This window comes from Sceloporus occidentalis, unplaced genomic scaffold (assembly GCF_023333645.1).
Source record: "Sceloporus occidentalis isolate IW3139 unplaced genomic scaffold, rSceOcc1.0.p SCAF_45, whole genome shotgun sequence".
In the NCBI taxonomy this organism is placed as follows: domain Eukaryota; kingdom Metazoa; phylum Chordata; class Lepidosauria; order Squamata; family Phrynosomatidae; genus Sceloporus; species Sceloporus occidentalis.
The window spans coordinates 3,543,943-3,556,260 of NW_028317025.1; positions in this window are offsets into that span (position 1 = coordinate 3,543,943).

The window sequence follows — 12,318 nt, forward strand, 5'->3', positions numbered from 1 at the left end:
AATGATTACATATGCACCTAACACTGCAAAGAAAGGCCAAACTGTATTATTGTGGGACATATAAAAAGCATCATGGAGCATTGATTTTTTGATAATGCATGTAAACACAACAGGCAGTCAGTATAGCAAGCAAAAAGACATTGGTGGCATAGTTAGAGAGGATGAGATATGTTTTAATAAGGGTGCAAAGTGGGGGAAAATTGCTGGAGTTTTATCAATCAGCTTTATCCCTTTAAATGCCAAAAGGTTGATTAATCCATCAAAGAGGCTTGTTGCCATATCTCTGTATTAATTTTGCTCTTGTGACAAAAAACATGCATCTTTTAATTTACAGTGTGCCTTAGCACTTTAATTCTAGAAGAGCCTGTAATGAATTGTTTGGTCTATTGCCATTTTATCTTGGATAGTTCTGTAGAACCTGATGGGAAGGAAGGGGCTAAATTGGAAGTTTTTTTAATCCAGTAAATGTATTTCTTGGTCTATGGATAGTTTAGTACAGACTCAGAAGGGAGTCTATGGTGATGCTGGTAAAGCAGTTTAATTGCTTATTACTAATTACAATGATAATCATACTGAAAAATCTGGTGCTGTTTCCAAACATATCATTCAGGGACTCAAATAGAATTATTTGGGGTTAACAACGGAATCTTTGATACAATATTTTGTGTAACCAATTAAAATTGATAGGTATATATCCCAGGCTACAAATTTCCTTCAACCACATACACAAACACACAATTTGTGCAGTGTTTTGTATATTGTACCATTTAAAATAAAGACATAACATGTATTTTTGTGTCCTTGCACTTTATTTTGTGCTATGGAGGAATCCAGCATAGGTCTCAGATTACTTGTTACAGACGAAAATACCCGTCTTATATATAGTAGCTTAGGTTGAGAAAAGACTTGTGTCTGTCAAGTTCAACCCTTTTCCTATGCAATTTAGTTTTCCACTGTTGATCCAAAAGTAGGCAAAAAATAAACCCTTATGGCCTTACGGCTCATAGTAAGGGCTTGCTTTTCTATAAGTGACTTGCTTTCTGTAAGTAGCCAGTTTGTGCACCGTGGGAATTAGTGCAGCACAGGAGTAAAGGAACAAAAGTAAATTCAGTGGAATTTTAAGGACTTACACTTGCATACCTCCCAACATTTCAAAATGTGAAAGAGGGACACTTCTGAAGTGATTACAAATTCAGGAGAGCGTTTTATCTCTGGATAAATAAAAAATAAATAGTTCTATTTATTCCTACAGTAAGTAAAGTGCCAGAAAACAGATGACCGAATACACACCAGGACAGGCTTTGCCACACTGACACCCAAACACACACCAGGACAGACTCTACCACACCGAGACCCAAACACACACACACCAGGACAGGCTCTGCTACACTGAAACCCACATCTGGTCTGGCTAAGCTACAACAAATAAAAATGTATTTGCCACACTGCTTTGTCTTTAACCCCCCTTTTGTGTTTTTGCCCAATTGTGAATCTCTCCCAGCCAGCCCCTCCCTTTAGTATTGATTTATCAAGTAATGGCCCCAGCTCCGTGACCCCACAACCTTGTGTATTGCCCCCAGCCAGCCCCCTTCCCATTTTATGTATTCATGCCCCCTGCCAGCCCCTCTTTTAGTACTGATTTATGTGATATCCCTAACCCACTTGTGTATTGCCTACAGCCAGCCCTCCAATTGTGTATTTATACCGCCAGCCCCCTTTAGTAAGTGATGCCAGCCCCCCTTGTGCATTAATGCCCCCACAACCTTGTGCCCCTTGCCTTCCCCCACAGTGTATGTATGCTCCCAGCCAGCAGTCCCTTTAGTCTTTATTTATATAATGCCTCAGCCTTTTCCCCATTGTGTATTGTTGCCCCATCGCTTTGAGTACTCATGCCCCCCAGCCAGCCCCTATTTTTTTAGTACCATAATCATTACCTTTTTTCTGACTTTCCTACCTGATCTGTGCTCTCCTCCACGGGACTGACTGCCACAAAAGGACATCTATTTACTCTGTGAGACCACCCCCTCCAGCATCCCCCACGTCTTCAAAGGAGCAGGATGAAGAGCCTCACTGAAGCATAAGCGGCATGGCACAAACAATTTTGGATGGCAATTGTAGGCGGGCGTGCGACTGCATAAAATTGCGCAGTTTCTGTGCTCCACTGGCCCGCCCACGCAATCTGGAGTGTCCTGCCTAATTCGGGACAGTTGGGGGGCTTACACTTGTATGCATACTTGGAACAGCGGTTCCAGGGTGCATATCACTGTGGCAGATGTGAGCAAGTGGCCTCTCCAGATTGAAGCTCTGGAGAGGCATATTGCAACACTGAGGGATATTGAGACAACCTTCAGAGGAATGTCTTGCCCCCTGAGCAGAGCATAGCTGGGTCACCAAGCAATGAGGGAGAAGATCAGTCAGAAGGAAATGGGGCACATAGTTGGGTGACCGTTAGATGTGGTTGTAGAAGGGGTAGAAAGAGGACAGCCAGTCCTGATTTTCTCCATCCTGACAAATTTGCTCATTTAAGTAAAGATGTTGGGCAGACAGACTCAGAGATGGATTTGCTGGAGAAAAGGGGATCAAGAAGAAAGAGAAGCCTAGGCAGCTTGTGGTGGTATTATTATCTGCCCATTCCTCACACAAGAATCCACAAAAACTCTGGTTCATTCACTTATTTCCCGTCTTGACTACTGCAACACTCTTCTGGCTGGCATTCCACTGTCTCGACTCTCTCCTCTACAGTCTGTCGTAAATGCTGCTGCTAGGCTAATCTTCCTTGCATGCCACGCCTCTTCTGCTTCCCCACTCTGTGAAACCCTCCACTGGCTCCCAATTACCTTTAGAACTAACTTTAAAATCCTGGTACTAGCATATAAGGCCCTCCATAACACTGCTCTCCTCCATACATATCTGCCCTCTTCCCATGGGCTAAGGCTCGCCTCCTCACTTATAACCTTTCTTTTCACTTCTACAAGATTTCACTCAGGCTGCCCCATATCTCTGGAATCTACTTCCACTGAACCTTCAGCATTCACCCTCCCTCCCAACATTCAAGAAACCTCTCAAAACCCACTTCTTCAGAGAAGCATGCCATCTTAGCTGCTAGATTTTCCTTGTCATTGATACAACCACCACACTACCTCTTACCCTTTCTCTGTGCCTTATGTTTGTCACCCCATTCCCTCGAGGGCTCTCTCCACTTAATGTTTCGGTTTGTGTCAGTCTGTCAAGTCTCGTCTTGTCACACCCCTTGAATATATATATTGCATTAAGCGCTCTGTAGATTTTTGACACTATATAAATAAAAGATAATAATATTCAATATAAAAAAATTGTTCACATGTGAATTAATATTTATTTACTAGTAACACTTTATTCCTATAGAGTAGTCTTATATTCAGCCTTTTTTTCTAAATATTCAAATTTTGGTGGGGTGATTTTATAATCAGGGTTGTTTTGGTATTTTTATTGCATTTGTAAAAAAAGTCTCATGAGCACAAATGGGGGACCAATCCCCTCCTTCTGTGGTCCAAGGAGTTTTTAATGTAAATTACAATACAACCTACTCAATAGACATAGTTCCTATGGCCAGTGTAAGTAGAGCCCCTACAGTTTTGAGTGCATTTTAAAATTTAGTAAAATGTAGACTGTACACTGGTTAGTGTACATTGTGGTGCGTCTTTAGACTGTGTTAGGCATCAGTGTACAGTGTTAGAGTGGTGAGTGTCAGTATACAGTGTTAAGACTGGTTGGAGTGTCCATGTACAATGTTAGAGTGTGTGTGTGTGTGTTAATGTACATTGTTTGTGTGTCAATGTACAGTGTTTGCATTTACGGTTAGAGCGTATGAGTCAGGAAGCTGGTGCACAGAGTGACATGTAGGGAACTGAGCACTAAGCAGTGTTGAGAGGGCAGAACAATTTATTCTCGTGCCAGTATATGATGCACCATGTGTGCATGACTCGTCCCTGGACCATTCTCTGTACAGATTCTTCACTGCTTGAGCCTGCATCCTGCATTTTGCCATCTATGTAAAAGAATGGGGGTCTTAATAGAATGTTCTTGCATGGGGTGCCACTTGGTATAAGATCCACCCTGTTAGCATTACACATTCACAAGACACCCCCAAATCATGTGAGTTCTACAGTTAAACCAGGAAGGTGCACATCTTGATTTTGGGTTAACTCGAGACTGAGTGAAGCACAGGGTTGTGATCAAGGCTTTAATAAACAAAGAACCAAAAATAAAAAACAAAAGCAAAATGATAAGCCAAAGAGTTGTCAAAAAAAAAAAAACAGTCCAAGGGTCAAGGCTGGCAGCAAAGGTTCAATGACGAAGTCCCAGTCAAAAATCAGGGGCACAGGCAAAAAGAGTAATCCAATGGGTAGCCAAGGTTCAAAACCAGTAATCCAAATAGAGAGCTCTAAAGCAACTATACAAGGGAGTACGGAACAAACAGGGAACACATCTTAACTAGCAAGTATTATGTGAGGGGGTTGCAGGGTTTTTATAGTGTCAGTAATCAGAAACACCTCCCTCTCCCCGCCTCCGTATGGCAAGGATAGGCGTAAGGTAGGATTCTCCATTAGAGTAGCTACTCCTCCCTGCTTCCACCCTTCCTCCGGAGTACAGCCACGCTCCCTCGCCACCAGGAGTGCGTGCACTCTTGCCAAGCACGGCACACATCTAAACCGAGGTCGAGATGCGGCCTACCCAATGGACGGTCCCCGATTCTGACAGGATTGGAATTATAGTAGGTTCAAAGTAGTATGACCCTCCTAACCAAGATTTATTACTGTAATATGCAGCACAATGGAGTAGGGGCTTTCTACCTAATTGTTCAGACACAAATATTTTGTAGTGTAGGATACACAGCAATAATCTATAGCTCAGGTCCAGAAATAAAGTGGTTACCGCAATCCAAAGAGTAACTGCGACAATGCATCAACGTTTTGCTTTTAGAGGAAAATCAGGCTAACCCATTCATCGCAGATACTAGATGAGGCTAACTGAAATTCCTCAAACTGATTAATCCCTTGTACATGACTGCATGCATTGTCTCCTTGGCAACAGCCAGGAAGACCCTCTATTTTCTCTCTTTATTTCCCAGTAACAAACCAACTCTCAAATGTCTTTGTGAGTATCAGGAATAGGTGAGAAGCAACCAAGACTGTATCTAAAAGGTCGGAAATACATTTGTTTCATAAAGCTTTGTTCACACATGGTTCAGCCCTTTAAACACCTCATTGCCTCTCATCATTAGCCAGCCACCCATACACAGATACAGGGTAAACCTTTAAACAGGTCACGTCAATTCTGGGAAATGTGCAAAGAATGAACAAGGCTCAAAGAGAGCCGACCGTTAGAATACTTACAACTATGCTTTGCTATAGGTAAGGGGTGGGAAGTGTTTTTTGAAAAGCAATGTACGAAAAGATAAAAAAAACAAAAAACATTGTTCTGTAAGGGTAAAATTGTACTATTTTATTTATTCTGTGTCTCATTAAAGGCAAGACAAAATTTGAAGCAAATGTCATAGTAATGAGTTCAATATTGTTTCCTTTGAGTGCTCCAAACGTACTGCAATCATTCTATGAATGTTCAAGTTCAGTCTAAAAATTTCTCAGCATAACTCCATTTTTAATAGCTCAAGTTAGTTCCGTCAGTACTGTGCATGTGTGGAAGGGACACATGTGAGAGGGTTTTTTGCCATCAGCTGTTCAAGTATTAATATAATGTTTTTGGAAAGTAATTTGCATGTGCAACATGTCCCACTGTCCCACATTTGCCACAGTTTATCAGTACCACCTTGACCCCAAATAGCCTGGCCATCTTTGCCCCAGCTTGTCAGTGCTCCCATATAAACATTCATGTTAATGCACAATTATACATACATATGCAGGACACACCGTATCAACTTGACTCTTCTTGTCTCATATACACTTATACATTCATGCTCACATAAATACATGCGGACATACATACCCCGCCTCTCCTGCAGCTTTCAGTTCGAGTCTTGCACGCTGTTTAGAAAGAGCCCTTCCAACCTGGATCACCACAGTCCAGGTCAAGTAGGCCCTTTCTGAACAATTTTGAAGTGGCACAAGGAGACATGAACAATTGATTTCAGGGGTCCCCTAAGCCCCCTAGAGCTATGTGCCCCATCACAATTGCAACCCCCATCGTTACACTGCTGATTTAAAGTTTGTACTTGCAGCGAGTGCAGTACCTTCCTAACTTACAAATGCTGCTTCTTAGTGCTACAAGTTGCAGAAGTGTAGTACTTAGGACTTCCCACAAGGTGGTGCTGGGTAGACAGTTGTCAGTATTTACTAGATTTGTATACCATTTACACGATTAATGAGTACAAGAGTTTGCATTTCAGAGTGTAGCAGAAACATTTGGGAATTTTGCGTGCTATATCAAAATCAGGATGCGCCAAAGCAAATTTAAATATACAGAAACCATATAGATAAGAACCATCTGACATGCTTACATAGTTAATTAGGTTTAAAAAGACATACAATGCATACAATTACCAGAAGGCAAGAAAAAAAAAACAGACATTGTCATCTTAAAGGGGGGGAAAAAAAACCTTCTTACTCTAACGTTGTCAGACCTATCCTGGATCAATATTATCTTACCCACTTTTACTTGTGATAACCCTTCATATCAAGAAACACATTCAGACCTTTTTTGAATATATTGATCGAATTTGCCAAAACAACTCAATATTTTAGACGAAAGCTCCTTTCTTCCAATCTTAAAGGATGCCCACATGTTGTCTGGAAGGTATGATTTAAAAAGAATCTTTGTAAAGGTTGATCATATCCCCACGAAGATGCCTTTCTTCCAGAGAAAACAATCCCAATTTGGACAGCCTTTCTTCGTAGCTGAAATTTTCCATTCCCTTAATCATTTTTGCAGCCCTTCCCTGAACCCTTTCTATTTCCAGTATGCCCATTTTTGTACTGGTGCCCCAAACTCCACGACATATTCTAGTGATGGTCTTTTCAATGACCTATAAAAGAGGCAAAATTATGTTCTGATCTCTTAAAACCTATTCCCATTTTTAATACACGTCAGCATCTTGCTTGCATAAGCGACAGCCACCTGAGACTGGGGACTATTGTGTAGTTCACGAGGGGGTTAGTGGCTACGCTCTCACGGATGTGAATATATGAAAGAAAGAGAAACACAATAGTGCAATATGTCTCAAAGCTTATTTTTGTAAAATGAAGGCTGCAAGGGGCTACTCACATTTGGTGGGGGCTTCTTCAGTTAGCCCCAAAGTATGCGCTTGGGCGATATAATCCTCGCCTTAAAGATTTATTTGGCAGCACTATGTAATGTGGGTTTCTTCAGTTAGCTCCAAGATGTGCATTTAGGTGGTATAATCCTTGCCTTGGAATTTCTTTAGCCTCAGCCTTTGGAGCAGTCTGGAGTGTCCACAGTTCCTTTTTAGTGAGCAATGATAGAATTGCTCACTCCTCAGTGCATAGGTGGTAAAATCCCCACCAAGGATATAGTGGTGGCTGACAACGTATTCTGTCTTATAAATTAAAAAAAGGTCCAGGAGCAAGATAAAAGTTTTTTAAAAAAACGTATTTTAAACTTTTGGTAATAAAAACCAACAAAGGGTTAATATAAAATAATACACAAACGAGTTTCGCCTAGCACAGGCTTCCTCGGAGTGTATAGAAAGGCTCCTGATGCATTGAATGTTTTTATACAGTTTGAATGGCGCCAAACACTATTGTGTTTCTCTTTCTTTCATATATGTGAACTACTCTACCTGTCCAAGCCAAGAAGAGGAAACCTTGGCAAGTGGTTCTGCTGCTACATCTACAATAACTGTTTTAAAAAGGACTTTTTTTTTTTTTTTTAATTTATTTGTTTTGTAAAAATTTGCTTTTAGCGCTTTTATCCTACCCCTTTTAAGTTTACTGGGGACTATTGTGTGCCTATTGTCAAAATCCGAATCATTTTCCATAGAAGATTTACCCAACACACAACAATTTAGAGTATAATTAGCATTTTATGTTTTTCTTACCAAAGAAAATAATATTACAGTTATCTATATTAAAGCACATCTACAAACAGTGATATACAACGCTATCCTTCCCAGCACCATTATGGCATTTCCAATACATGCAAATCAGCCAAAAATCCAAATAAACCAATTGAATCAAAAAGTATTCCACAACAGGAATGAAGGGCCCTGTTCCGACAGGAATTTACAATCTAGGTGTATATAATAAGTAGTATTTTTCTTCTTGTGAAAGAATGCCCTGATCCCAGCCTTGGTCAATCAATGTCTGAAAATCTTGTTGTATTGAAGATAAGGGGTCTTTGGGTAGTTTTCTGTAATCTGAAGTAGAATCTGCCGATTCTGTCTTTCAATTTCAAAAAACACACATCAATCAGTTGTTAAAGGGAAGCATTTCCATGACGTGCCTGGCATGTCAATTGTCATCAATGGGTTAACCAATGCAGTATTTACATTTCACAACCTTAACCCTTTAACAACCTATGATGGGCCACGGCATGAAAAGCTTAGAAAGTGATCTACGATTACTTTCTTCGCTTAAATAGTGTTGCTGTAATGCCTCAATGTCAAGGCATTCAGCAACACCAAGATCCTTAAGACGTTGAGGCCCCGGGGAGGGGCCAAACATGGCCCCTCCCCGGGACCTCAACATCCTTCATACACCGCATGGCGGCGGGTTCCTGTTTTAAAAGAGTTTAGGAGGCTATCATCTTTCGCCTCCTAAGCTTCAATGGTGTAGCTGAAATGCCTTGATAGCAAGGCATTCAGCAAGGCACTCTGGAGAGTGGTCACAACCGCCATACCCTCTTGAGAACTCTGTGTCCTCTTGCAGGTTTAATACAGGTACTGCATTTAACCATGCAAGTCAATGGAGCCCAGCTTTCTAATCACAATGGGATTGGTAAAATATAAAAAAAAAATAGTAACATTTAAAAATTATGCAGTGATGTCACCATCAATGTAACCATCCAGTTCCAGCAAAATGTAAAACAAACCTCCAAAACTAAAATAGAAAAATAGTTTATTTTTTTTTTAGTGCTGTATCTTCCCAAAATCCTGACATGGAGTTAAAATAAAAGCATTTCAAATACCCAAGGGGTGTTTACTTGAATGGTTTGACAGAAGAAATTGGAGTGCCCGGGTTCAAAGATAGGGCGTAGGCATAGACTGACAAACATGGAAAATATATGGCCTTTTAGCCCCCAAATAACCTGACAAACCCATGTTTGGATGGTATCACTGTACACAGGAGATGTTGGCTGAAAACTTAATTGGGTTGTTGTTGTTTGTAAGTGACATACCAGGAGTTGTACGTTTACACAAAGTTTGATAAAGGGTGGTAGTACAATTAGTGCATGAAAAGGGTTAAAATATCAACATTTCAAATATCTTGGGGTGTCTAGTTTTTAAAAAACATATGGTTTGATGGGGTAAACTGCATTGGCTGGCTTCGAATATGTTCCAAATAGCACATGGGGCAGAATTACCAGATTAGGGGGGGGAGCTGGGGGTTGATATAGCAAAACGCTACTTGTAGTTATTGTCCTATAACTTGCAAAAAACAAAACATGACATGAAGCTATTGGGACAAATAGAATCTATTTTTTCCCCCATTAGCTTTTGTAGACTAGTAAAAGATATTTCAAATAAAAGCGAGGAAAATGTGTTTAACCCCTTCGTGACAAAGGCTGATTTTACTTTTTGTACCCTTCGTGACAATGGCCTTTTTAACATTTCTGCGCTGCTTGTGTTTAGCTGTAATTTTCTTCTTTCCCGTTTACTGAACCCACACACATTAGATATTGTTTTTTTCAGGACAAGAAGGGCTTTCTTTAGATGACATTGTTTTGATTGTATCATATTATTTACTATTAAAAAAAGTATAAAATATGGTGAAAAATTTAGAAAAAAATGACTGTCTAACTTTTAGTTGAAAAATCTTTTACTCATCTATAAAAGGTAATGAAAAAACCTGCTAAATGGATTCTACTATTTGTCCTGAGTTTAGAAATACCCAATGTTTTTTTTTTGCTTTGCTTTTTTCTACCCATTATGGGGCAATAAGTACAGGTAGCGTTTTGCTATTTCAAAGCCATTTTTTCCAAAATCTGGTAATTCTTCCCCCCATGTGCCATTTCGGGTATCTTTGAACCCGGCCAATGCAATTTACCCCACCAAATCATATATTTTTGAAAACTAGACAGCCCAGGGTATTCCAAATGCTAGTATTTTAACTCTTTCCATGCACCATATCTACCACCAGTCTTTGTCAAACTTTGTGGTAGTCATTTTTTTGCATTTGGTTTTCCACACACATTTTACTCCAGGTATGAATTAAAAAGTTCTCGTATATGTCACTATCACAAAACACCCCAATATGTGTTCAGCAACATCTCCTGAGTACAGCGATACCTCACATGAATGATTTTGCCTGGCTGTTTGGGGGCAAAAGGGCCACATTTGGGGCATGCGCATTTTTCAATGTTGAACTTTGGCATTTGGGGATCCACTGCCCATGCCCTATTTGGTACATCTTTGAGCCGGGCCATTTCAGTGTGCCCAACAAAACCATATATTTTTCAAAACTAGACACCACAGGGTATTTTAAATGCTGGTATTTTAACTCTTTGCATGCACACATTTTACCACCAGCATGTTTTCAAAGTTTGCAGTAGTATTTTTGTGTGTGTATTTTTCCCACACACACCTACTTTATGTATGAATTTACAGCTCCTGGTATATGCCGCTGTCACACGACACCCCAATATGTGTTCAGCAACATCTCCTGAGTACAGTGATACCCCACATGCATGGGTTTGTCATTTTTGGGGGGAACTAAAAGGCCACATTTGGTACGTGTGCATTTTTCTAATTGGAAATTAGATATGTGGCCATCCTTCCCCCCGTGTTAATTGGGACCTTGTTGAACCCGGCCAATTCAATTTACCCCATCAAATCATACATTTTTTAAAAGTAGACACCCCACGGGCATTTAATATGCCAGTATTTTAACTCTTTCCATGCGAGAATTGTTTTAAGCTAATATGCTAATTTTAGGACTTGCTCACAAAAATATATTTTTTATATATATATATTTTTTTGTCTTTTTAAAAAAAAAAAATTAACATTTTTTTTCAACTTGGAGGTTCCCCTGATAGTGACATCAGTGGGAAATGATTTTTACATTTTACTAGTTTTTTACTATTTTTTTTCTAATTATTATTAATTTTATTTTTTAATTTATTTTTACTAATCACACTGTGATTAGAAAGCTGGGTTCCATTGACTTGCATGGTGAATGCAGTAGCTGTATTCAACCTGCAAGTGGAGCCAAAGTTCTCTAGATGGTCTGGACCATCTAGCGAACTTTTAAAATTTGTTGGTTCCTGTTACAGGGCAGCGGCCATCTTGCTTGATGGCGAAGATCATCGGCAGCTGCGGCTGTGACCGCTCTCCGGAGCGGTCACAGCCCATCGAAAGGTAAGTGTTTGGTGTCGCTGGATGCCTCCTGATCGAGGCATTCCAGCGACACCATTTAAGTTTAGGAGGCGATCGTCGATCGCCTCCTAAACGCTTTTAAAACGGGCGTCCGCCGCCATACAAAGTATGGCGGATGTTGACGCCCCGTGGAGGGGCCAGAGATGGCCCCTTCGTTCCGATCGCGGCGTTGCTGAATGCCTCGAGGTCGAGGCATTCAGCAACGTTTTTTGGGTGCAGAAAGCGAAAACAGATCGCTTTCTGCACCCGTTTAAAGATGTGCCGGTCCTGGCACGTCAATTGTCGTAAAGCACATGCTTTTCCGTGTCAGGACCGGCAATTGTCGTTAAGGGGTTAAAAAAAATTTATTTTTTTTTATAGGAAATTAGATGGGATAAAAAACAAACAAAAAAACAAAAAAAAAAAAGGTATCTGATGCGTATATACACATAAACACGTTTTTTCTGCCCCATCTAGGGTCCTAGAGTCATCGTATGTGTGTGTGTGTATATATATATATATATATATATATATATATATATATATATATATATATATATATATGACCCAGACGATATGCTTTCAGGGAATATATAGAGTGTCTGTTATATTGATATTTACAGGCAATTGTATCCCCAATAACTGGATATGGAATATATTATGTGACATAACACATAAAAGGCAATTCTCACCTTACGAATTTTCAGTATACACTCACGGGCCACTTTATTAGATACACCTTGGACCCCTTTTTGCCTTCAGACCAGCCTTCATTCTTGGTGGCATACTTT